This window comes from Thermobia domestica, chromosome 4 (genome assembly GCF_964235325.1).
Source record: "Thermobia domestica chromosome 4, izTheDome1.hap1.1, whole genome shotgun sequence".
NCBI lineage: Eukaryota > Metazoa > Arthropoda > Insecta > Zygentoma > Lepismatidae > Thermobia > Thermobia domestica.
Genome location: NC_137457.1, coordinates 114,592,801 through 114,619,822, shown reverse-complemented (window position 1 = coordinate 114,619,822; position 27,022 = coordinate 114,592,801). Strand labels below are relative to the sequence as shown.

The 27,022-nt window shown below is 35.6% G+C and overlaps 1 long non-coding RNA gene across 1 annotated transcript in view; it reads right to left on the bottom strand.

Annotated features, from left to right (window-relative positions):
- LOC145683348 (uncharacterized) overlaps nt 1-23,230 on the bottom strand; it is a 290,622-nt gene extending 267,392 nt beyond the window's left edge. The window contains exon 1 of the long non-coding RNA XR_014131056.1: nt 23,099-23,230. This is a non-coding gene — a long non-coding RNA (uncharacterized LOC145683348). The remainder of the gene's footprint in view (nt 1-23,098) is intronic.
- Nucleotides 23,231-27,022: the final 3,792 nt, after the last annotated feature.

Here is a 27,022-nt window from a genome sequence, read left to right as displayed (position 1 = left end):
TGAATCGCGCCTCCAAAATGAAAACAAAGTGGGGGCTGCCTAAATGGTAGCTTCCCAACAAGATGTTAAATACAATCCCAAACTGTCGCAATCGTTATTATTTCGTTTGTACAGAAATATGTAGGCAAAATTTCGGTTGTAGATAATTAGTGGCGCCGCCAGAACGAAAACAAAGTGGTGGCTCTCTAAGTGGTAGCTCCCGACCATGTCCAATTCAATCACAAATTGTCACAATCGTTTGTACGTCGTGTGTGCAGAAGTGTGCAGGCGAAATGATTGTTTGTACACATTTAGGAGCGCCACCAGAACGATAACAAAGTGGTGGGCTGTCTAAGTGGTAGCCCACCACCATGTCCGATTCAAGCACAAATTGTCGCAATCGTTTGTACTTCGTTTGTACAGAAATGTTCAGGCGAAATGTATGTTCGCACACAATTAGGGGCGCCGCCAGAACGAAAAAAATTGGGGGCTGTCTAAGTGGTAGCCCCCCAACAACTTGTCTTATTCAATCACAAATTTTCGCAATCGTTTGTACTTCGTTTGTACAAAAATGTGCAGACAAAATTTTCGTTTGTACACAATTAGGGGCACCGCCAGAATAGAAGAAAATGGGGGCTTTCTAAGTGGTAGCCCCCCACCATGTTCAATTCAATCACAAATTGTCGCATTCGTTTGTGCATTGTCTGTACAGAAATGGGCAGGCGAAATGTTTGTTTGAACAAAATTAGGGGCGCCGCCAGAACGAAAACAAAGTGGAGGCTGTCTGATTGGTAGCCCTTCCCCGTGTCTAGTTGAATAACAAATTGTCGCAATCGTTTGTACTTCTTTTGTACAGAAACCTTCAGGCTAAAATTTTGTTTGTACATAATTAAAATCGCCGCCAGAACGAAAACAAAGTGGGGACTGTCTAATGGTAGCGCCAAGCAACATGTCCTATTCAATCACAAATTATCGCAATCGTTTGTACTTCGTTTGTACAGAAATGAGCAGGCGAAATGTTTATTTTTACACAATTAGGGGTGCCGCCAGAACGAAAACAAAGTGGGGGCTGTCTAAGTGATACCCCCGACCATGTACAATTCAATCACAAATTGTCGCAATCTCTTGTACGTCGTTTGTACAGAAATGTGCAGGTGAAATTTTCACTTGTATACAATGAATCGCGCCTCCAAAATGAAAACAAAGTGGGGGCTGCCTAAATGGTAGCTTCCCATCAAGATGTTAAATACAATCACAAACTGTCGCAATCGTTATTATTTCGTTTGTACAGAAATATGTAGGCAAAATTTCGTTTGTAGATAATTAGTGGCGCCGCCAGAACGAAAACAAAGTGGTGGCTCTCTAAGTGGTAGCTCCCGACCATGTCCAATTCAATCACAAATTGTCACAATCGTTTGTACGTCGTGTGTGCAGAAGTGTGCAGGCGAAATGATTGTTTGTACAGATTTAGGAGCGCCACCAGAACGATAACAAAGTGGTGGGCTGTCTAAGTGGTAGCCCACCACCATGTCCGATTCAACCACAAATTGTCGCAATCGTTTGTACTTCGTTTGTACAGAAATGTAAAGGCAAAATTTTCGTGTGTACACAATTAGTGGCGTCGCCAGAACGACAACAAAGCGGGAGCTCTCTAAGTGGTAGCTTCCCACCAACATGTCCAATTCAATCACAAATTGTCGTAATCGTTTGTACTTCGTTTGTGCGGAAATGTGCAGAAGAAATGTTTGTTTGTAAACAATTAAAGGCGCGGCCAGAACGAAACCAAAGTAGCGGCTGTCTAAGTGGTAACCCCCGATCATGTACAATTCAATCAAAAATTGTCGAAATCTTTTGTACGTCGTTTGTACAGAAATGTGCAGGTGAAATTTTCATTTATATACAATGAATCGCGCCTCCAAAATGAAAAAAAGTAGGGGCTGTCTAAGTGGTAGCTTCCCGTCAACATGTTAAATTCAATCACAAACTGTCGCAATAGTTTGTACTTCGTTTGTTCGGAAATGTGCATGAGAAATGTTTGTTTGTACATAATTAGGGGCGTCGGCAGAACGAGAACATAGTGGGAGCTGTCTAAGTGGTAGCTTCCCACCAACATATCCAATTCAATCACAAATGGTCGCATTCGTCTGTACGTCGTTTGTACAGAAATGTGCAGGCAAAATGTTTGTTCGTACACAATTAGGGACGCCGCCAGAACGAAAACAAAGTAGTGTGCTTTTTAAGTAATACCCCCCACCATGTCCAATTGAATTTCAAATTATCGCAATCGTTTGTACTTCGTTTGTACAGAAATGAGCAGGAGAAATATTTGTTTGTACGCAATTAGGGGCGCCGAATGAACGAAAACAAAGTTCGGCTGTCTAAGTGGTAGCCCCCGACCATGTCCAATTCAATCACAAATTGTCGCAATCGTTTGTACGTCGTTTGTACAGAAATGTGCAGGCAAAATTTTCGTTTGTACACAATTAGGGGCGCCGCCAGAACGAAAACAAAGTGTGGTCTGTCTAAGTGGTAGCCCCCTCCTACCATATCCAATTGAATCACAAATTGTCGCAATCGTGTGTACTTCGTTTGTACAGAAATGTGCATTCGAAATGTTTGTTTGTACACATTTATGGGCGCCGCCTGAACGAAAACAATCTGGGGGCTCTCTGAGTGGTAGCTTCCCACCAACATGTCCAATTGAATCACAAATTGTCGCAATCGTTTGTACTTCGTATGTACAGAAATGTGTAGGCGAAATGTTTGTGTGTATACAATTAAAGGTGCCGCCAGAAGGAAAACAAAGTGGGGGCTGTCTAAGTGGTAGCCCTCGACCATGTCCAATTCAATCACAAATTGTCTCAATCGTTTGTACGTCGTTTGTACAGAAATGTGCAGGCGAAAATTTCGTTTGTACTTATTAGGGGCGCCGCTAGAACGAAAACAATGTGGAGGGACTCTATAAATGGTAGAAACGTTAAAAAAAATGTGTCACATTTATGGAGTATTTTTTTAACAGGACTTTGTTCACACTATTGTGTGGTTTGGTATGTTCACACTATCGTGTGATTAGTTATATTGATCTTATTCTAACGATGATGGAAGTTTTTTTTGTTTTTTATGTTTATATTTATACTTACAATAATTATTGCTGAGTTAGTTTATCACTCCTTGGCTCTTATTATTAAACTTATTCATTATTTCTTACGTGAGCTGTATCCTTATGAGAAAAATTTATTATTTTCTTTCTATCTTGCACAGAAACCGTTATTATCATCTCGTACAGGAAATTGATAAGTGGAAGATACAACAAATTCACAAAGTAGACTGTTAAAGGGAAAATTATAACACAGTATTTTGTTTTGTTTGATCTTCTTCATTAAACTCATTTTACAGAAACTATAGAATGCATGGTGAAGCATTTTGCTGCATTCAGCATTCTGATTTACGAGTAGAGTTGCTAACTGGCCGGTATTTGCTGTGATTTTGATTAAGGCCGGTGACCGGTACAAACTTCTTATTAACCCCCTATCTGACCGGTATTTTGAAATCTGCAATCCAGAATATAACAATGAACATCGAAATTTTTCAACAGTGTCTTTACAAACACAAATTTCCGTTGTATTATACATTGTCGATATTTTTTTTAATGTACGGCAGTTTTTTTTATTTATTTAACATAACAAATTTGATAACTCTTATATTTTATTGTAAAAGAATTTTATGCATTTATTGAGAGTAGAAAATGACTTTTTAAAGCAATTTCTTTTGTTTGAAGTGTAAGTTTATAGAGTAAATTTCATTTTATGAATCAACCATTGTTACATAAAGATTAATATCCAGTATTATTCATCTGTTTCGATAATTTTAAACAAGTGGCAATTGCTGGTAAATGCAATAACGATCAATACATTCTTCAGTTTCTCATTTGTACAGAGAATTTTGATGGTGCGCCAGTAATTTTGTTTTTCTGAGTTGGCAACCTATTTACGAGGTTTTGCTTCAACTCTGCTACGTAGTGGCTCCGTACTGACACTCCGCATGAAAATAAGTATGTAAGGCTACAATACGCCATTTTTTCTTAAAACTTGTCCCGGTGTGCAGAAATTTTCCTTCTTGTCCTGTTTTTCTTTATTATTATTATTAATTACATATCAAAATTTCTGAAAAGATAATAAAATCGACTTATTCCTTTTGCTTTCCATTCCGACAATACTATAGGAACAATTTCATTCTAATCTTTATTATTATTCCAATCCCTGCTTCCCCGGATATAACATGCAATGTTTAAATCCTCCTAAGTAGCAGTCTTATCACTAAAAGTAAGAATGTATACCCCGAGGTGGCAACAAATTCTAGTGACGTTGCAGAGCAGCCCCAAAAACACACTTTTTCTGCTTCAGAAAAACAATTATGCAAATTGCTTTCTTTTAGTTCGCATTTTAGGTTAACAAAAATAAATCAGTCTACTGAAATTCGGAAACAACTTCAAAAAATCTGGATTTTTTTCTTTATAGACATGTAGAGCATGTAAAGGTGGTATGTGTAATACATTGAAAATATAATTTTTGCCTAAATATTGTTGTTCACTGATTGCGTTTATATTGTATAACAGCTTCTAGCTTCTATAATAATTTTTAGCACTGTGATTAAGTATGGACTATATTAATACATTATTTTAATTTGTATTACTAGTGCGATACTGTAGTAAAAGATAAAGATAAGTAAAAGATAAAGATAAAGATAAGATAAAGTAAAAGATTCGAAAGATAAAATTAATACAAAATGAAATATTTACCACTAATTTGTAAGATGTTTCTGTTTCAAAAAGTATGGTAGCCTTAAAGTATGCTAAACCCTACAAAATAAATTGTACTGTAAATTGTACCCCTCTGATAGTGCTCTCAAACGGGTCGGGTTACGGATCGGGTCGGGTTGTCTTGTCGGGTCAGTCGGGTTAGCTCGTGTCGGGTCACTCGGGTCGCGTCGTCACATTCTTCAGTTATTTTCTATACGGAATACTATAAGGAGCTTTGTTGTAGAATTCAAATCGAAGTTGGTGAATGAGTGATAATTGTGACTAATTGAAGGTGAAATAGTAATAATTTAACCGTATATTAACTAATTGGCATTGTAATTGTAATTAATATTACTACTGACTTTTTCCTTTCTCCGTTTCTATGTCAAGTTAAATGTCACATTAAGTGAAATTGAAAGGAAATATGTAGAGAGACGCACCAACGCTAAGAGAGACAGTGATGATGAAAAATAATTGAAGTGGTTGAATGAAGAAACTGGGAGGAAATGGGAGAACACCGAGAAAACCCATGCACATGTTTTTTTTTCCACCAGAAAACTTACTTGGTACGAGCTGGAATCAATACCCATGGACCTTCTGGTCAAACATCTGCCTTTGGGCAGGACACATTATAATTATAATAATAATAATAATAATAATAATAATAATAATAATAATAATAATTATTATTATTATTATTATTATTATTATTATTATTATTATTATTATTATTATTATTATAACTTTAAGAGTGCCCAAGAAAGTTCCACCGCCTTTTCACCAACACCATCGAACATTGGTATGTAACCTAAGACGTACCTGGAATATCAAAAATCGTCTCCATCAGCCTCGATGACCTGCCGACGTTCTGGAAGGCTATGGATTCCATCGCAGTCGAACTTGGTGGGACGTGAAGGGAAGAACGTATCAAGTGCATATTGAACATCTACTAGCGATTTGAATTGGAGTTCTCTAAGGTGATTGTCCAAGGACTGGAACAGGTGATAATCCGACGACACAATGTCCGTGGAGTATGGCGGATCCAATAGTGTTTTCCATCTAAGGCGTAGAATGATGTACTGGGTCATTTTAGCCACGTGGGGCTTAGCGTTGCCTTGTAACAGGAGGACCCCTTTGCGATTCAGAACTGCTGGATCCAGACAGTACACAGTGACAGTACACAGTTGCATTGATGATCTGACCAGCTGGTAGCAGTTCCCGATGGACGATGCCACGAGCAGTGCACAAAATGCACAGGAGAACCTTATTCTGGTGTAGTGCTGGCTTGGGCTGTTTTTGAACCGGTTCATGGGATGCTAACCAACAATGACGGCGCCGTGGAGCTTCGTAGAGGGCCCACTTCCCATCACATGTCAACACCCTGTCCAGAAATTGCTCCTTCCTCACACGAGACACCAAAGGAACACAGGTGTCTGCTCTGCTTTCTGGCTCCAAGTCAAATCATGTAGGACCCATCAACCTAACTTGCAGTGCTTCCCAAGTTGATGGTGGTGATGCCGAATGGTTTCTCCACTCACACTGAAATGTAGTACCAGTTCCTCACATGTCTGCCTTTGCCTCCATTGCTGCCTGAAGATCTTTATTTTGAACATCTGTTTGTCTTCCGGGACGAGGTGCGTCTTCGAGTGTTTCGTCACCGTCCTTAAACCGTCATACCACTGCACTCTCCGCGTAGTCACGACACCCTCACCAAAGGCCTGTCATATTTTCCGCCCCGCGGAGCAGCAATTTGAACTCGTACAGCAAACAACTCTTATGACGCTCTGTGAAGGCCCCATGTCCACTCAGTCCTTACGTACGTTCACGGTGTATCTGAACAGCCACAACCAAGTAGTATGTTGGATATACTTACTAGTGTTGCTCACGAGACTAGGTTTTGGGCATTCTCGTCCCGAAAATGAGTCGTGAAGGTAGTCTCGTCTCGAAAAGTGCATATGTTTCTATTGAAAGAGCTCTGTCTCATCTCGTACCCCTTCATGAAAATTCTGTCTCGTCTCGTCTCGTCCAACAACTGACCTTCACCTTATATCCATTCGCATTCAACTCACGGTGTGAGGGCCAATTGAACACAGACCTCCACAAAGAGACAGAACTTTCTTGGTTACCTTCAGATTTTCATTATTATTATTATTATTATTATTATTATTATTATTATTATTATTATTATTATTATTATTATTATTATTGCTGCGGTAGTGATTTGACTTTCTCCGCAATAAAATACTTGCTAATTTTATATAACGTTGCAAATATCTTCTAGATAAATTAATCAAGAAAAAATAAAAGGTAATTCCCTACAGAATGATATTTCAGTGCAATTAGTTCCTTATGATTCTATCAGACAGCAACGCTGTTTTTAAATAGAAAAATCGGAATATTAACGTGATGAAATTTTTGTTTGTTACACAGCAAAAAATATTAAAAGAAATTCTATTTACATTCCTTACTAGAAAATAATGTTGTTTTCAGAACTTTTATTCTTTTAGTCTTCAGAACTTGTCTTCAGAAGTCAGTCAAATTTTATTTTGACTTTCGAAGTTGATTGCCTAAATTTTAACCATGGAAATTTGGATGTGGAGTAAAATAAAGAAGATGTTAGCAGGGTACGAATTCGGAAATGCTGAAAAAATGTAAGAGACGAGAGCAATATTAGACGATATAATGAAGCGAAAAGATGGACGGATCACAAGTTTCGACCTTGCTAAGGGATTGCATTCTGAGAGATGTAGTAAAGGGGGTGATATCAGGAGAGCGAGAGTGTGTAAGAAGGTTGCAATTGATAGATTGTAACAAGTAGTGTGGTACTTTATGTTGGGTTGCGATGCAGATATTAGCGGGAAATCGCAAAAATGGAAGCTTCTTACATAGTTCACGGAAACTGGCCTGTCATTAATGGCAGAACACTGAGGAGGAGGATAATTATACTACAAATAAAAAAAGCCGAAACAATGGTTTATGCATAAGAATTGGTCATAATTTTTTTTCTGGTGGCAGTTTTGTAAGGTTCTAGCTCTCCCAAACTGGTTAGATTATAAGGTCAGGTCACTCGGGTCGGTTGTCGGGTTAGGTCACCTCGTGTTGGTTCACTGGGGTCACTTTGGGTTTGGCCAATCGGGTCAGCTCGGGTCGAGTTGTCGGGTCGGGTTAGTCAATTCGGGTCACGGGTAGGGTCGGGTCGGTCTTCAACACATATAATTTCCACGAAAATTACAATGTACCAGGGTTTATACCTCATTGGACTTCCAATAAAACATTTTCAATGATGTGTACACCATGTCACCATTTTTGTATGAGGGAACTTCTAGAGGGATTTTGTGGGAATTTGATGGGGTGTAGATTCCTCTGTGTGTGTATGTGTGTGTGTGTGTGTGTGTGTGTGTGTGATACCTTACAGGATACAAGATGTCGAGGAAGTCTGTAAATAAACCGAACAATTTCTGTTATGTATGTGGGGAGCTGATATTTAAATCACAACGTTGATGTTTTACTCCACTTGTGAGGAAGTGTTATCAGTTATATTTTAGTTGCTGTGTAGGAGACCAGGATAAGAACTGGGTTCCTCACTACATTTGTTGTATTTGCGTGAAAGGTCTGACTGGGTGGGTAAATGGTGGACGAAACATGAACTTCGCAGTACCGATGATCTGGAGGGAACCAAAAGATCATTCTTCAGACTGCTACTTTTGTATGACACAGATAAAAGAAATAAGCAGTAAATCTAACCACACAGTACAGTAACCTAATTTGCCATCAGCAATTAGGCCAGTTCCACACAGTGCAGAATTACCTGTACCAGTACCTCCTCCTCATCTTACGGTAAATGAGGATTACGTACTTGAGGCAACTATTGAAGTTCCAAATGAAGATGATGATCCTACTTATGTAGGAAGCACATCTACATTGGATCCCCATCTGATAACTCCAGGTGAACTAAATGACCTCGTACGGGATTTAAAACTCTCCAAGACACATACACAACTTCTTGATTCTAAACTTAAGGCTGGAATCTGCTCCATCGTGACACTAAAGTGTGTATTTTTCGAAACCTTCATACAAAGTTGTAATAATATCTGTGCTGTGATGGATACACTTGGACATGCACATATGAATACAGAGTGGAGATTGCTTATTGACTCTTCCAAAACTAGTTTTAAGGCTGTCCTTTTGCACAATGGCAACAAATTTCCTTCAGTGTGTAATGCTATACCGAATCTACACCACAGCGCATTACATATTTAGAAAGTGGTGGCAAGGATTCAAGTCCGCACCGTATGATATAAATTTAGAAAAAGTAATTAATGTTCTCGAATCGTAAATAAATAAATAGTTTAGATAAAATGGAAATGTCGGAAATTACTAAAGGTGGGAAAAGAATTATGAATAGCTAGTTGTACGTTTGTTCGGGAGTGATTTTTCTTCTCTCTCCCCTTATTATAATGTCTGCCACTATTTTAGGATGATATGAGCTAATGTAAAACAATTAGAATCGTCAAAATTTTATGTTATATATTAATCTCTTTAACTTTCGCTATGCAGCCTACAATTTCAATAACCAAGGAATCTAATCTAAATTTATATATGATCTCAAACATTTGGTTGCTTGTTGAATGGATGCTTGAATTAGCTATGTAGTAATATCATTGTAGATGTCAACTTCTGAGATGGTTCAAAGAACAGCGTTACGCTTCGTTTTAATCAGAAACAATGATAATCGTTGCAACGGAGGATTTGTGTACCTGTAAAAATAAAGAAAAATAATGTAATTTAATATAGTATAAAGGAAAGTAGAAGAGAAAAGAATTTAGTTATATATAAGATTAAAAAAAGATACGAATAGATATAGGAAATATTATATATATATTTATATGATTCTTAGAAGAAATGAAGATTAAATAAATACTTACCCCGCTGTTTTAATATGGTTTCCTGAGCGAGTGCTGTAAATATACCTACGCCGAACCGGAAATAGAAAGAACATATATATCTACAGAATTATTTATATACATATTTTATACAGAATCTACATACTTATCAACTAAGATGCTAGCCTATTCATCTAATTGACCAAATGTCAATAAAGAAAAATGTCTATATACTACGGAGAACATATCAGTATGGAGTTTTAATGTAACAGGACAAAGTACTTACCTGTGGTTGTATTAATTTAGACTGTATGCATTAAAATGTTGTTGAATTCAGAACGGTAATAATATTTCTGTTGATGGTAGTATTGCAAATTTAGTTATAATATATATATCAAGTCTATATTTTTTTTTTTCATATTATTTGCGTTTCGAATAAGTTCCCAGGATGTTGCTTCACATGTCTCCTAGAGTCTGTTTTCTTCTGAATGATTTCCCGAACCATTATGTGTGAGGGTGGCGACTCCGTTGACGCCTGGCCAAACTTTGGCTCAGTTCCTGTTAGGAAATGTCCTGTTGCAGAAACCGAGCCCACAATTGAAATAACTTAACCTAAGAACTGTAACGACTTGTTGGACTGCCAGAGAAAAGTGGATCCCATGTACCATCTTATTATGTGGACATATAGAGGTGACAGCAACATTATCAGTCCTTAAATTGTTCATACAATAACTTCATTTAAATGTCAATAACACTGTTTAATATTGTGGAAGGAGTGCATTACAGTTAAATGGCGATCCCAGTCATCAGGATTGGATTGTGACAACAACGTTGTGGAAAACAGGAACAATGTGGTAGTGACCAGGGAAAAGAAATTTGAATATTTTGAAAAAAAGAAAGAAAAAAATGGCAGATATGAAAAGGGGAAGAAGATGAAGATCTTCCGAGCTATAATCAGAAGAAAATAATGGCAATTGTTCGTGATATTAGTAAATATAAGAATTCTAAAGAAGGTGAAAAAGAAGACAAACGAGAAAGAAAACGCAAACACCAAGAAGAAAAAGAAAGAATCAAATTAAAAGATGTTGAAAGTGAAGAGAAGGAAAAGGAGAGAAAAAGAATAAAGAAGAATATGGTTGAAAAGAAGGAGATAACAATAAAAGATAAAACAGAATATGTACGGGAAAAGAAATAAGTAAAGAAAAGTCAAAGCGATATAAAAGATGAGAAGAAAAAGAGAAAACATAAAATTTACGACAAAGAAGAAAAAATAAAAAGGGATAAAAGAAAAGATAAAGATAATTGTAAGAGTGAAGCAAAGCAGAAAGAAAAGATGAAGCATAGACACAAAGAAGAGAAGAAGGAGACGACAATTAGCAGAAATGATGTCGCAAAATGTAAGAAAGACTCGAGGAAGAATGAAGAGAACGCGAAGAAAGTTCGAACGAAAATAAGAAGCGATACTAAAGAAAAGTATGTGAAAAAAGAATGGAAGAAAATAAGAAGCGATAATGAAGAAGAAAAGGCCAAAAAGAAAGAAAGAAAACAATAATTGATACTGAAAACGATAATTCGAGAAAAGAAGGAAAGAAAACTGGAAGTGATACAGAAGATGTAAAGGCTAAAAAGGAAAGGAAGAAAACGGTAAGCGATACTGAAAATCAGAAGAAAGAAAGAAAGAAATCGAAATGTGATATTGAGGATGAAAAGAAGAAGAATAGAGAGAAGAAGGAAAGTTGGAATATACAAACCAATAGTAAGAGAATAAAACCCAAACTTATAGATAAAATTGAAGAAGAAGACAGGCAAATAAAGAAGCCAAAGAGGTATATTAAGAGTGAAAAGAGAGAAGATAGTAAAATAGAAGCTAAAAAGAAGAAAATAAATTCCGATATTGAAAATGAGAAAAGTAAGAAGAGAGAAAAGGAAGAAGGCACTGGTGGAAAAGTTGGAAGAAAAGAGGAGAGATGTGAACCAGAAGATGGGAAAAAGCAAGAAGATAGGAAAAAATTAAAAGGGAGAGATTTTGATGACAAACACAAAAGAAGAGAGCAGAAACGTTTAGAGATTAATAAAGAGAGTGATGATCAGTTGGAAAAAAGCTTAAAAGAAATGAGAAGGAAGTCTACAAAAGAGAAACTAATGAAAGTTCACAATAGGACACATGATGAAGAAATTCCGTTTGTTGTTTCTCGGGAAGCAACAACTGAAGAATATGAGAAGATAGAGAAAGGTATTGACGTTATTGATTTTAATGAGATGACCCGGTATGAAATTTGGCGGTTTATGTTCAAACAGAATATGCAGTTTCTGAAAGAACTGAAAAAGGATATGAGTCTTAGTTTGTCTCAATTCTCATCCTACTATCATAACAAGATGGACAAAGTAAAAGAATTGAAGAACAGCGAAGTTAACATCGGAAAAATAGATGAAAAAGAGAAACACCAAGATAATTTTATTGACAATGAAGACACTGGAAAGCCAAATATTTTAACTGAAGAACAAATCAAAAATGAGACAATGATTGTAAATGAGGATGGAAGTAACTCTCTCTGTCAAGAAGATAAAGTAAATCAACACATGGAATAGGAGAGCAATTACAAGAAGCAAATACAAGTACAGGAGAAATGCCAGTTTCAGAAAACGGGACAACATTATCATGAGGAAAAAGAAAAATATGTAATTAGAAAGAAAGACGACATTAACAATGAGCATTCGGAAGAAGAAAGAGAAGCAAGGTATCGATTAAAGAAACAGAAGTATAAGAAAACAAATTTTGAAAGATGTGAAAGATATCGAAGGAAGAAAAAGGAACCTCATGAAGTCCATCAAAAGAGAAACAATGCATCAGGAAGGAAAATAAAAAGAAAATTCGCGGAAAGGAACAGAATGAGGAAAAGAAAAAGAAAGAAAATTGAAGTTTCTACGTGTTGGACACCAAAGATAAAGAAAGCAAGATTCCAAACCCGGAAAAGGACGAGAAGAAAAATGAAACAATTGCCAGAATGTGAACTAAGGTTTAGTAAACCAAGATTCGAAAGACAAAGAGGAGAAGTAAGGCGAAAGAAAGAAATAGACATTCATAAATGGAAGTGGAGAAAGAAAAGAATGAAATACATAAATGAAAGACAAAAGGAATATAAGAAGAAAAAGATATGTTTAGGAAAGAAGAAAATGGGAAGGCGGAAGTCAAAAACAGATTGGAAACATGAAAGACATAAAGCAAAGAAAGATTTGGAAAATGACAAAGAACACAGAAAAATAAAAAATAGAACAGGTACTAGTAAAGCATGGTTTCGGATAAGACTGCAAGGATTTGTATTTGATACAGGTTGAATAATCCTAAGCTAACCCTAAACTTCCAAAGATGTTATATTTTGGTATATGTGTTTTGAAATTATGTGTTAATGTTATTAAGTGTTCTGATATTTAGTGTCTCGTTCAATTTGAAAAACCATTAATAATGTCATTAAGATTTGTTTTAAGCTAACTGGTTGTTGTTACTGTGATTACGTTATTTTACAAGAAAATGATGACTGTTGGGAAATGTATAAAATTTTCATACGAGTTAGTCCTTATTTAGTCACAAAACTCAAGAGAAAATGTGAATATTAAATATCAAAAAATTTTATAAAGTGATAAAATTTTGTTTAGACACCGTGGAGTATGTAATGCGCCGCTATACCGAATCTACACCACAGCGCATTACATATTTAGAAAGTGGTGGCAAGGATTCAAGTCCGCACCGTATGATATAAATTTAGAAAAAGTAATTAATGTTTTCGAATCGTAAATAAATAAATAGTTTAGATAAAATGGAAATGTCGGAAATTACTAAAGGTGGGAAAAGAATTATGAATAGCTAGTTGTACGTTTGTTTGGGAGAGATTTTTCTTCTCTCTCCCCTTATTATAATGTCTGCCACTATTTTAGGATGATATGAGCTAATGTAAAACAATTAGAATCGTCAAAATTTTATGTTATATATTAATCTCTTTAACTTTCGCTATGCAGCCTACAATTTCAATAACCAAGGAATCTAATCTAAATTTATATATGATCTCAAACATTTGGTTGCTTGTTGAATGGATGCTTGAATTAGCTATGTAGTAATATCATTGTAGATGTCAACTTCTGAGATGGTTCAAAGAACAGCGTTACGCTTCGTTTTAATCAGAAACAATGATAATCGTTGCAGCGGAGGATTTGTGTACCTGTAAAAATAAAGAAAAATAATGTAATTTAATATAGTATAAAGGAAAGTAGAAGAGAAAAGAATTTAGTTATATATAAGATTAAAAAAAGATACGAATAGATATAGGAAATATTATATATATATTTATATGATTCTTAGAAGAAATGAAGATTAAATAAATACTTACCCCGCTGTTTTAATATGGTTTCCTGAGCGAGTGCTGTAAATATACCTACGCCGAACCGGAAATAGAAAGAACATATATATCTACAGAATTATCTATATACATATTTTATACAGAATCTACATACTTATTAACTAAGATGCTAGCCTATTCATCTAATTGACCAAATGTCAATAAAGAAAAATGTCTATATACTACGGAGAACGTATCAGTATGGAGTTTTAATGTAACAGGACAAAGTACTTACCTGTGGTTGTATTAATTTAGACTGTATGCATTAAAATGTTGTTGAATTCAGAACGGTAATAATATTTCTGTTGATGGTAGTATTGCAAATTTAGTTATAATATATATATCAAGTCTATATTCTTTTTCCATATTATTTGCATTTCGAATAAGTTTCCAGGATGTTGCTTCACATGTCTCCTAGAGTCTGTTTTCTTCTGAATGATTTCCCGAACCATTATGTTTGAGGGTGGCGACTCCGTTGACGCCTGGCCAAACTTTGGCTCAGTTCCTGTTAGGAAATGTGCTGTTGCAGAAACCGAGCCCACAATTGAAATAACTTAACCTAAGAACTTTAACGACTTGTTGGACTGCCAGAGAAAAGTGGATCCCATGTACTATCTTATTATGTGGACATATAGAGGTGACAGCAACATTATCAGTCCTTAAATTGTTCATACAATAACTTCATTTAAATGTCAATAACACTGTGTAATATTGTGGAAGGAGTGCATTACAAGTGCCTTTGGCTTATGCAACTGATATGAAGGAAACCTATGAAAACATCGAAATAGTGTTAGAAAAAATTCAGTATGAGAAATACAAGTGGACCGTTTGCTGTGATTTACAAGTCATTTCTTTGTTAATGGGTTTGCATCTTGGTTATACGAAATATTGTTGTTTCCTCTGCGAATGGGACAGCAGGAACAAAGCGGAACATTACATCAAGAAGGAATGGCCAACGCATGTATTAACTCCTGGACAGAAGAATGCTGTTTATTCCTCACTGGTGAGCCCTGATTAAATAATTCTAATTCCTCTTCACATAAAGTTGGGGCTCTTCTAAAACTTTGTTAGGGCAATGGAAAGAAGTAATGCAGGATCTTGTTACCTCAAGGAAAAAATTCCTCGGGTTAGTGACGCTAGGAATTTTTGTAGACCCCCAAATAAGATGTTTGATTCGTGACCAAAAATTTGAGGATCTCTTAACTCTTGTTGAGAAAGCAGCTTGGTGTCCATTTAAATGTTTAACAGAGATTTTTTTAGGAAACAAGAAAGCCCCAAATTACCGTGAAATTGTGAGTGATTTCCGGCAATCATTCAATGAAATGGGTTGCAACATATCCCTTAAAGTTCACTTTCTAGACTCCCACCTGCATTTCTATCCTGAACACTTTATTGCTGTTAGTGATGAGTATGGGGAACATTTTCATCAGGACATTTCCTCCATGGAGAAGAGATACCAGTGACAGTGAAGTTCAAAAATGCTAGCTGATTACCGTTGGACACTTAAAAGAGATGTTCCAGAAACCAAACACAGATGAAAGTCAACAACTAAACATATTAGTTGAGCTAAGTAAGTGTCCATTTATTAAGAAGATACCACTCACTTCTTTTGTATTATTTATTAAGTAGACATAAAATAGTGACACGGTGTATACATCATTGAAAATATGTTTTATTTGAAATCCAATAAGATATAAACCGTGCTTATATTGTAATTTTCGTGGATGTTATATGTGATTTTATCTGCACTAAAGAATATTGTAAAATGTACAGTACACATAGCATATTTTTTATATAAATATGTTTATTTCTCTAGATAGAATAATGCTATTCTTATGAAACTCAGAGGGCTTACTAAGTATAAACAAAGCTAACATACAATATAATTTGTGCGTTTATATACCTAAGGTATCCAAGCTACAAGTATGAAAAATGTTTCAAAAAAGAAAAAAGAAAAAGAAAAGAAATTTGAGCGGAAATTTTCCGAAAACACTTCTATCAGAGGAAAAATGAGGGTAATAGAGACAAACTGATTGCAGATTTGAATTCTACGTGAAAAGTTCTAATAGAATTAGGTATTTTCTTCCGTGAGAGAAAAAGAATTTTTTTCGACTAGTGTAATAGGTAACATTTTCAAACTCAGAAACCGTTATTCAAACCGGTCAACGTTGATCGCAGATATTAAAAATACTCACATCCGTAAATTATTTAATACAAACGAAAATTTTACCTGCACATTTCTGCACAAACGATGTATAAACGATCGCGAAAATTTGTGGTTCAATTGAACATGGTGGGGCTAGCACTTAGACAACTCCCCTTTTTTTCGTTCTGTGCACGCACCTGATAGCGTAGAAAAAAGAACTTTCGCCTGCGCATTACTGCTCAAACGATGTACAAACAATTGAGACAATTTTCTTCTGAATCGAACGTAGGGAGGTGCTACCAATTAGGCAGCCTATACTTTGTTATCGTTTTGGCGCGCCCGCAATTGTGTACAAACAAAAATTTCCCCTGCAAATTTCTGTACAAAACCGTAACAGAGAAGTGCGACAGTTTGAGGTTGAATTCTACATGGTGGGAGGGCTATCAATTAGAGAGCCCATAGTTTGTTATCGTTTTGGCGGGGCCACATTTACGTGCAAACGAAAATTTCAGCTGCACATTTATGTACAAAGGCGTACAAACAAGTGCTACAGTTTGTTGTTGAATTGAACATGGTGGGAGGGCTACCATTCAGACAGCCCCAACTTTCTTTTCTTTCTGGCGGCGCCCCTAATTGTGTACAAACGAAAATCTCGCCTGCACATTTCTGTACGAACGATGTACAAACGATTGGGACAATTTGTGATTGAATTGGACATGTTGGTGGGGGCTACCATTTAGACAGCCCTCACATTGTTTTCGTTCTTTCGGCGTCCCTAATTGTGTACAAACGAAAACTTCGCTGCACATTTCAGTACAAATGATGTAACAAACGATTGCGACGATTTGTGCTTGAATTGGAAAAGGATGATGGCTATCTCTTAGACAGCCCCCACTTTGTTTTCGTTCTGGCGGTGCTCTTAATTACGTACAGACGAAAATTTAGCCTTCATATTTCTATAGAAACGATGTGGAAACGATTTCGAAAATTTGTGATTGAATTGGACATTTCGGGGGGTATCATTTAGACAGACCCCACTTTGTTTTCATTCTGGCGGCGCCCCTAATTGTGTACAAACAAAAATTTCGCCTTCACATTTCTGTAGAAACGATGTAGGAACGATTGGGACAATTTGCGATTGAATTCGACATAGTGGGGCTATCATTTAGACAGACCCCACTTTATTTTAATTTTGGCGGCGCCCCTAACTGTGTACAAACAAAAATTTCGCCTTCACATTTCTGTAGAAGCGATGTAGGAACGAATGCGATAATTTGTGATTGAATTGGACATGGTGGGGGGTATCACTTAGATAGTCCCCAGATTGTTTTTGTTCTGGCGGAGCCCCTAATTATGTACAAACAAAAATTTCGCCTGTGCATTTCTGTACAAACGATGTAGAAACGATTGGAACAATTTGTGATTGAATTGGACATGGTGGGGGGCTACCAATTTGACAGCCCCCCACGTTGTTTTCGTTCTGCTGGCGCCCCTAATTGTGTACAAACGACAATTTAGCCTGCACATTTCTGTACAAACGAAGTACAAATGATTGCGATAATTTGTGATTGAATTGGACATGGCGGGGGCTACCACGGAGACAGCACCCAATTTGTTTTGGTTCTGGCGGCGCCAATAATTGTGTAAAACGAAAATTTTGCCTGCACATTTCTGTACAAAGGATGTACAAAACGATTGCGAAAATTTGTGATTGAATTGGACATGGTGGGGGGCTACCATTTGGACAACCCGCAATTTGTTTTCGTTCTGTAGGCGCCCCTAATTGTGTACAAACAAAAATTTCGCCTTCGCATTTCTGTACAAACGATGTAGAAACGATTGTGACAATTTGTGATTGAATTGGACATGTTGGTGGGGGGCTACCATTTAGATAGCACCCCCTTTATTTTCGTCCTGGTGGCGCCCCTAATTGTGTACAATGGAAATTTTCGCCTGCACATTTCTGTATAAACGATGTACAAATGATTTCGACAATTTGTGCTTGAATAGGACATGTTGGTAGGGGCTACGATTTAGACAGTTCCCACTTCGTTTTCGTTCTGACGGCGCCCCTAATTGTGAACAAACGAAAATTTCGCTTGTACATTTGTGTACAAACGATTGAGACCATTTCCGATTGAGTCTGATAAGGGGGGGGGGGCTGTCTAATTGGACGTCTCCTTTTCACCTCTACTGTAATTAAATGCTTCCTCGAGAAAATCTGTAATCAACACTGGCAGTAGTTACGTCCTCGACTAATATACCTTAACAAGTACAGCTTTATTTTCGTATATTTTTCAACAGTTAACCAATTTAAAACTATCGCAAACAAGAATATGTAGTCAACTTCTTAAATACTTCGCACGCAGGAACCCGTTCAGCACGTGCAACAAGCAGAAACAACATGTTTCGCGTCTCACAAATGAAAAAGGGGAAAAAAGAAAAGCAAAAGCAGCACGGCATTGCGTTATCGCAGTCAGAGCTGACAACATAGTTTCGGTCGTCACATACGTCAATAGTCCTACAAGCGGTGTACAAGAGTTATACAGTTACAATACACGTTGTGCCACAGTAGCGCTACTTGCAGAATGTGCACGAACTACAAATGAATATGTTCCCTTACAAGCATCAGTCACTGTTGCACCCTCTTTACATTCTACACATCTTTTTTTCCCACTTTTTGACCTTGACAAGCAGAAGTACCAGGCTTTCCGAGTTCACAACCATAAACTGTTTGGGTACAGAGTACGTTTTCAGTTTTTTGAATGACTGTGTGCGCGAAGAACAAGGGTGATGATCGGGCTACCGTATACGGAAGTCAGAAACACCCGGTTGCAATAATAAATGTAAAATACAAATATAGAGCCTTGACGAAGCCGTGAGGATGTATATATATATATATATATATATATATATATATATATATATATATATATATATATAATAAATATGCTAAGTACGTGACCCTAAAATTAGTACAATACAAATTGGGCTGCGGAGAAATTTGCATTTGAATTAATTCTACAGGAATCCGGAGAGAACAATTCATAAATGTTAGATGCGCGAGAAGGTGTCTATGTTTCAGGTTAACGATTTGTACTGTGTATATTTTTAAACTTTCTTTCTATATTGTAAGGTGAGACCAAAATGTGACTATTTTGTACAGCCATTTTAAATAGTCCTGTCTAGAATTCTTTTCATTCTTCATTGCCGAGTGTAAATATGCCTAATATAGCAGTTACTTTTCCTCATTTAGAGGTAAACCAAGATTCACAGCTAAACCATTGTCCACGGTTCAGGCAGTAGCAGCACAAATGCAATGTAGAGAAGATCTGCAACCCTATATTAAACATCACTGAGATAGCAGGACTGCTGTGAGTTTATAAGTGACCAAAATATGAGGCAAACTTCACTCCAAGAAAGGAACTTTTTTTATGAGAAAGGAAACTTTAATTGAAGCTTCAAAGGACATGTAGAACCAACAAGTCCTCTTTAACCCTTTCGGGACGTACCTTCACGATTGTGCGGGCTATGCGAGTAACAACTACAATCATTAATAATTATATATTTTTGCGTTTCATTTTATTTCATCTGCCGGGGACTGCTCATTACAATTTTGCGGGTTACATGAGTCGTACAGATGCGTCAATCCCAAACGAGCAAAGGTACTTCTTTTCTTTGCGTTTGAAGTTTGGCTGGAATTTATAAAAATGTTAATAATTTTCCCGTCCCGAGGGATTAAAAGAAGTTGTATATTTAGAACCTTCCGCCCCCTCCATTGAGGGATGAAAAGAGAAAATTCTCTATAACATTCCTATAAATTGCAAAGCATACGTTAAGAATACAGTGCAGCGTTCTTTCTTGTTTTGATTTCGAAGAGAATAAATAGTTGGCGTCAAAAGAACATCATAACTATAGAGACATTCACTAGCAGGTCCAAGGGTCGACTTTCATTATAGTCTCAATAACAATAATTTCCACATGACGAATCTTGAGAGTACTTTCATGTATTGTTACAAACGAACGGAAGAAAACTTAAAATGTGTAATAATTCGTTTGTACTCATTTTCTGTAATCATATAGTTAACTGTACTTACTAACAGCATTCTAAGCTCTCTTACAGTAGGTCTTAGAGATAAATATATAAATATCTTTATACATATGTTAACTCCTTCAAGAGCTTCAATATTCCATTCACTTGAAGAATACTTGTTGTTTGGTGCGTGTTAAGAACCTCCAAAGATGTATTAGTTGGTAGTAAGTTACATGATTTTGCCCAGTATGATTTCGATTTCTGCATATGATTTTACACGGATATTCACTTCGTGCAAATTGAGTGAACCTGTACGTATAACATATAATACAACAAGATACGTAAGAAAGACACAAAGGAACAAATAATTCACTTATATATAGAAACATTTCGAAACATTACAGGTGACGTACCGAAATCTCACTTTCACATAGTGGTAAAATATATATTTCATATGCAATTATGACGTTCTCTGGTGATAAAACTAAACTAATGGTATTAAGGGACAGTTGGAATGATAACATGGAGGGAGAGGAGTGATGATACGGGTAAGATGTTCATTAACATAAAACCAACTTTGGCTATAATAACTACATGTCCTTGACATACCCTTACGAGGGAAACGTCATACCATAAAAGATGTAATATGACTAATATTAAAGCCTTCATTCTTATGTAGGTAAAATACCTGAGAATAAGTTTAATAATAAATTATATTTATGGTGGAGATTTAAAACACCACTATATATCAAATATAAACTTTGTTTTATTAAAGTGACATAAATTTAGTTTGAGTTGAAAAATATTCATTGACATATCCATAAGTTTGAAAAGAAAGTCCACACACCAGGTATTTACGTAAAATCCACCATATGCTTAATGCTTATTTCTGAACATTATTTCCCCCTATGATTTTGGACATTACTTTGGCTACTCTTTTGGTACTACAAATCTCTTAAAATCGATTAGACCATTTTCAACCGTATTTATGAAATGTTACCATTATAAGAAATTGAGCGATGCAAAAGTATGAAACTTATTATCCTTCAACGGGATTTGTTGAAAACTGTGAACCACGTTTCAGCCTTTTTTAATGATGAAGACATACACCGAGTTTCATGTTGCTAACTTATCGGCCTCAACACATTTCATTCGTGAAATAAGTCTTATTCATCTCAAAGTTCTGCTTTTTACCCTTCATCTGTCTCATTACATACTCTTCAAAACATTTATATTAATACGAAATAATCAGTACTTGTCATTAGCCGATTTTTAATATTAATATTAAAACTTCTTTTGGAGTAACAGAGACGGGCTTTACTGTATGTTAAGCACAACAGATTTTGGTAATATGACTAGCATTGTTACAGACTGAGTGCTTTAGAAATTTTACGTAACATTTAGTTTGTAATCATAGTTTAGTTTTATTCCAAACTCAATAAATTATTTATTTACTAGGATCTTGAATCAAATTATATCCGGTATTTGGAAGTTGCTTGTATGTGATCAATATTTAGTCATTATTAACTACACGTTCACTTTCAATCCATAATACTCTTAGTAAGAAGATTATTAATTTTATTGAGACAATGTTTGAGTATATCTAATATAATATAAGTATGATATATATTGTTAAAATGTATGAAAAAATATTCTTATATTTATCACAGTGTGAGAAATATCTCCTTCGACTTCTGTGCTACTTTGTTCCTGTAGCAAATACGAAAACTATCTTACGTATATAATTTTGAATGTTCCCTCTCCAGTTAACTTTCACTTAGCAAACATATCATCAAAACGAGAACTTTGTGCTTCTTTAACTTACTAAAGCTCTATACATTTATGCAATGTTAGACTTTGGAGTAAAGAATCTACCAGATGCATTTTGGTTCTCAAGCAATTATTTTCCGTGTTATTTATGAAGTTCTAAAGCAATGTTTTACTGTTTTCTACTTAAATTCCTATCTGCTAACGTGATAAAAGTTTCCTTATTCTTATATTTAATACATTATTCCTTATCACAACTTTGCATTATTTTTTTTTCAATTCTTACATATCTCTGTTGAATTCCTTTTTCTAATGTTAATTAATAGAGTTATGCATTCTCGTTTCTTGTGATTTTTAAAATTAACTTTCGAAAATCTTCAACAGTACAATGAGGGTATGTAGATCTATCATTCCATTTCTTTTGCCACCACAGTCGTGTTTATTTTCCGTTTATATGTTATTTTAAAACTCTTGTCACTAAACGACACTTCACTACGTTCCTTCGACGTAAAAATAAATTATTTTCTTTAATGTTATTTCCAGCAGTACTTCTACCTGAATTTCTACTGTTGTGGGCGCATTACCATCTCTTTTATGCCTATATCTGAACAATAATTACAGTATTCATTTTCTATTGACCTCAATTTACATAAATTAAATATGTTTGCTATCTTGTACAGGTTATCTATTTTTCAACAAAATCATTTCTGAAATATTTAAAGTTAACAGGCAGACCTGAATATGAATGTTAGTTTTGCGAACCATTGAATTTTGACTAAAATTTCTTGTTTCTATCTATGTAAAATTACGCGTTGGACTCAATTGTCGTCGAAATAAATATTGTTGGATAGAAGTATTATAGAAGTATTGTTGGATAGAATTAAGAAGTGCGTGTTACTCGTTATCCAATTTGTGATATGAAGTTAATCAGGAAAAGACACATGGAAAGAAACAGAACTGTTTAAGTAAGAATTAAAATATAAACATTATATAATAATTATGTACATAAATCCTTAGTAGAGATAACTTACGAAATAATTTAATTACTAAATAGTGTAGAAGCAAATATAAAGTAATACATAAATATAAAGTAATAATTACCTTCCTCACAAAATATAGCAAATCGTGTTACACGATACGTGTGACAAATCCTTGTTATGGCAATTGATTTGCAAGCTATTTATATAACAATTTTTGTGTCGTTAAATTACAATACAAGATATGTTTTCAAAGATAGTTTTGCTTGTCGTGTTCAGTTTATAAAACTCAAAGGAAGAAAACAAGAGTTCAGTCTTATTGTTAATACGGGACTGATTACAAACCTTTATATTTAATTCTCTAAACAATTCTTTCATTTCGTTTGAAAAACATAAATTGGAATAAGAATACCAGAAAAATTTAACATATATTAAGCGAAAATTCTGCATAATATATAAAATATTTAGAGGTCCAAGTATATAAATCTAAATTTTAAATATAAGCGAATTCTTGTCTGAAAAATATTGATTATACATATAACCATTATGTAAATACCTAAAGGTAAATAAGGTTATCGGAAAACATGATAGAACGACATTTATTATTTTCCAAACAATACTGTTTTTTTTTCGAAATGCAAATACTATATCACAGAATTGTAATTAGATACAAAACCACTGATTAATCCATAATGAAGAATAACATTTGAAAACCATTGGAGATAATTATCTAATTTATTGAAATTCCACAGCAATATGGTAACAGATAAAGACATGCTGAACTAATTACTGGCAAAATAAACATACAAAGTGAATGTTCTTAAAAATAAAATTATTATTCTTATAGTACATTACACAACAAATTTATGTAGCTCGCACATTTTTTTTTTAATATTTACATTTTCCAAACGTTTAATACATTTTATTGCATATGAGAAAGAGTTTATATTCACATGGAAAAATCCTTAACTTAACAAGGAATGATTGTGTGAGTGATACAGCCAAAGTATCGTGAACAATTTTACCATATACTCAGGAGCCGAGAAAGTACAGCAAATATCATGAATATATGATAAAAGACGTAATAGAACAGGTGTTGGAATATATAGACACTGAAAAACTTACACGGGATGGTAACGTAAACCTTAGACGATTAGTCCGTTTTCTAATTTCAAATAAATTTATCAACAAATGAATGTTGAATGTGGATAAATTCAAAATAGAATATCCAAATTGAAGGGGAGGAGAATCTCGGGAAAGAGAACGTTAATATGTGTTCGCGAAAAACAGTGATTATTTCTTTAAAAAGTATGAAAAGGAAAGCGAAACCAACACAGAATGAATAGGCGTTTAGCGCCAAGATTCCATTGATGGCATTGACTTTCTGCAAAGCGCAGTCGTGTGTAACGCAAAAGGGCGACAACTATGATTGACATCAGAGTATTCTTGTACAGTAAGGGACACTTCTGGATGGTACACCCAAATGGAGATTTACGACTAAAGTGCTCCACCAGTTGAGTACGAAGCATTTGCCGGGAAGTTTTGAAACCGAATTAACTTTAAAAGAAGGCGGGTAATCGCCAGGCACTGAGAATTACCGTACACTTGGGCAAAATTCCCACTACCGTCTACAACATCATTTCACCAAAATGAGATGAATCTCAGATGTAGTTCTTAGGGCAAACATATTACTTGATATTTGTCAGATTCGTGAAGATAAATTAACACAAACATTAAAGTCCAATCCTGTTGCTGTTGAAGTGAACGCTCTTTCAGTCGTTTGATCTGAAACTACCTTGCAGAGTCTGAATAAATATTATGTCACTTCAGGAGGATAGGAAGAGCTAATCGCCTTCAGTATGAAAACACATACATTTAATTAAATGCCTAGTGAGAGTGAGCCCATTGGTATAGCGCTTTTATGATTTGAAGTTTTGCTCCGAAGCCATCTTATGTCACAGCTGATGACATTGGAGAACGAGATATAAAAGTATGATGAAAGAGAGATACAGTAACATACACAAATTTAGAGTTTGAAAGAAAATGATCGAATAGCATCCATATTTTGTCGAAAATTTTGATTGTGTAAGTTGACATGTGAAAGCTCACCCGAACCTGAGAGCATCCCACTACCACTTATTGAATTCAAGTGGAGAACTCTGTTGAGAGCATCAGATGATTACAGAGGGGAAGAAACATCTTCAGATATGGGAAACTAACAATGAGAAAAAATGCACTGGGCTAAACAGGACTCGAACCATCAAACTCACGATTACCAAGCAACGACTCTACTTTTTTAAAACTCAACTGACTCACCGAACGTGTTACAGTAACTTGAACTACTTATTTCTAATTTTACTTACTTTACTCATTTTTAACTTGCTTTCTCAATTACCTAGAGCGACAGGGACACGAACACAGAAATATCAAGAAGAGTTAAAATCACAAAGGCTCTCCCACCGGGAATCGAACCCGGGACAGCGTGCACCAAAGGCGCACTTGCTCTGTACTCACGCATCCAGGTAACCACTCAGAACGATAGGCAGTCATACGTTAGACACAGAACGTTTGTTACTTGCAAAACGTTTATTCTTAAGGGGAAGAGCTAAGGAAATTGCCCGTCTCTAGTTTTTCTTTCCCTGGTACTTACTTAATTACTGTTGTCCCAACCTGGGAAGAATATTTTCCATCCATCCATAAACCTTCCTAACAATTTTCATACATTCATATATAGCAGCACAAAACATTTATCCATGGCTGTTCTGCATATTTATACTTATACAAAACAATTACTTCCAATTCCACCAATTCCAGTACACAAATACTGGATATGAAATTTTATATCTCGCTATTAGTCTTGGAGAAAATATCCAAATTCAATTTTTCTATTTGGAACACGGAGGAGCATACACACAGGTTGGGCCCATGAGATTTGTTTTAAGGAGGAGGGGACAGAAATTTCCGCTGAATCGCACGTATTATTATACCATAATTTTACTTTTAATAACACCAGATGCGAAGGGCAACGAATGTGTTTTCTTTGACTTGAAGAATAGAATTTTTTTCTGAAGGTGGAAGTGAACAGACTGATGATGTTTAGGAAGAATGCATGCTACTAAGCAGTGGCGTAGCCAGGTCTGGATCACCCGACATTTGCATTAGTTGTCAAAATAAAGGCCTAAGGGTAGAAACATAGATACCGAAGTGAACTCGTGATCGAGGTCGAGGTATAGGTCGCGGTCGCGCCCTCGATACTGGCGAAAACACATAGATTCAAATAGGTATGTTCATGCCGAAGATGTACGCTACATCGCGATGTAAAGATCGACCGCGAGGGTGAATTAGTGATCACGATGATAACAACCGAGTATGTTTTTACATCCATGTTCAGCGGAAGCATCGCTGTGCGCCATGTTCTCTGGTTCTCCCTCAACAGCTGCACGGAATAAAATATTCATTTGTTTAAAATTTCATCTGGAGAGCATTCTGTATGTCTATACTCGAGAAGTCTTGCTGCACTGATAAATTTGATTATGAAAGACATATTAATAGAACTAGTGATATTCTCCTGCAATATTGGATAAGAAACACAAACAACATCATAAGAGACACGTTTTAAATAGAGAATGAAAGAAAATGTCAATGTCAGGTAAGTTATTCATATTTATATACTGTGAACTATACTGTGTAGAATTTCTACCGAATAAAGTGTGGAGTTTCTACCGAAAAAAAATTACTGATAATTATATATATGTTTAAAAACTCCACTCCTCTCCCCCAATTCAAAGATTAATAAAAAGGGTTTTCTTGTAAATTCGTTACTGATATAAGGTAAAGAAATACCCATAAAGACAGGCACATGTCCATAGGGAGAAAATATCGGATAATGGAATTGCAGTGACGAAACTTCATTTGCTGCAGTAAATGCCGCCTCCAAACCGAAACCTGAAGATATACCTGTTTTTTTAATTTTATTTTACTTTGATATCATTTCCCGCCAGAGTGCTGAATGAGGGGAAAATTGAAAAATATAAAAGTCTTTGATTTA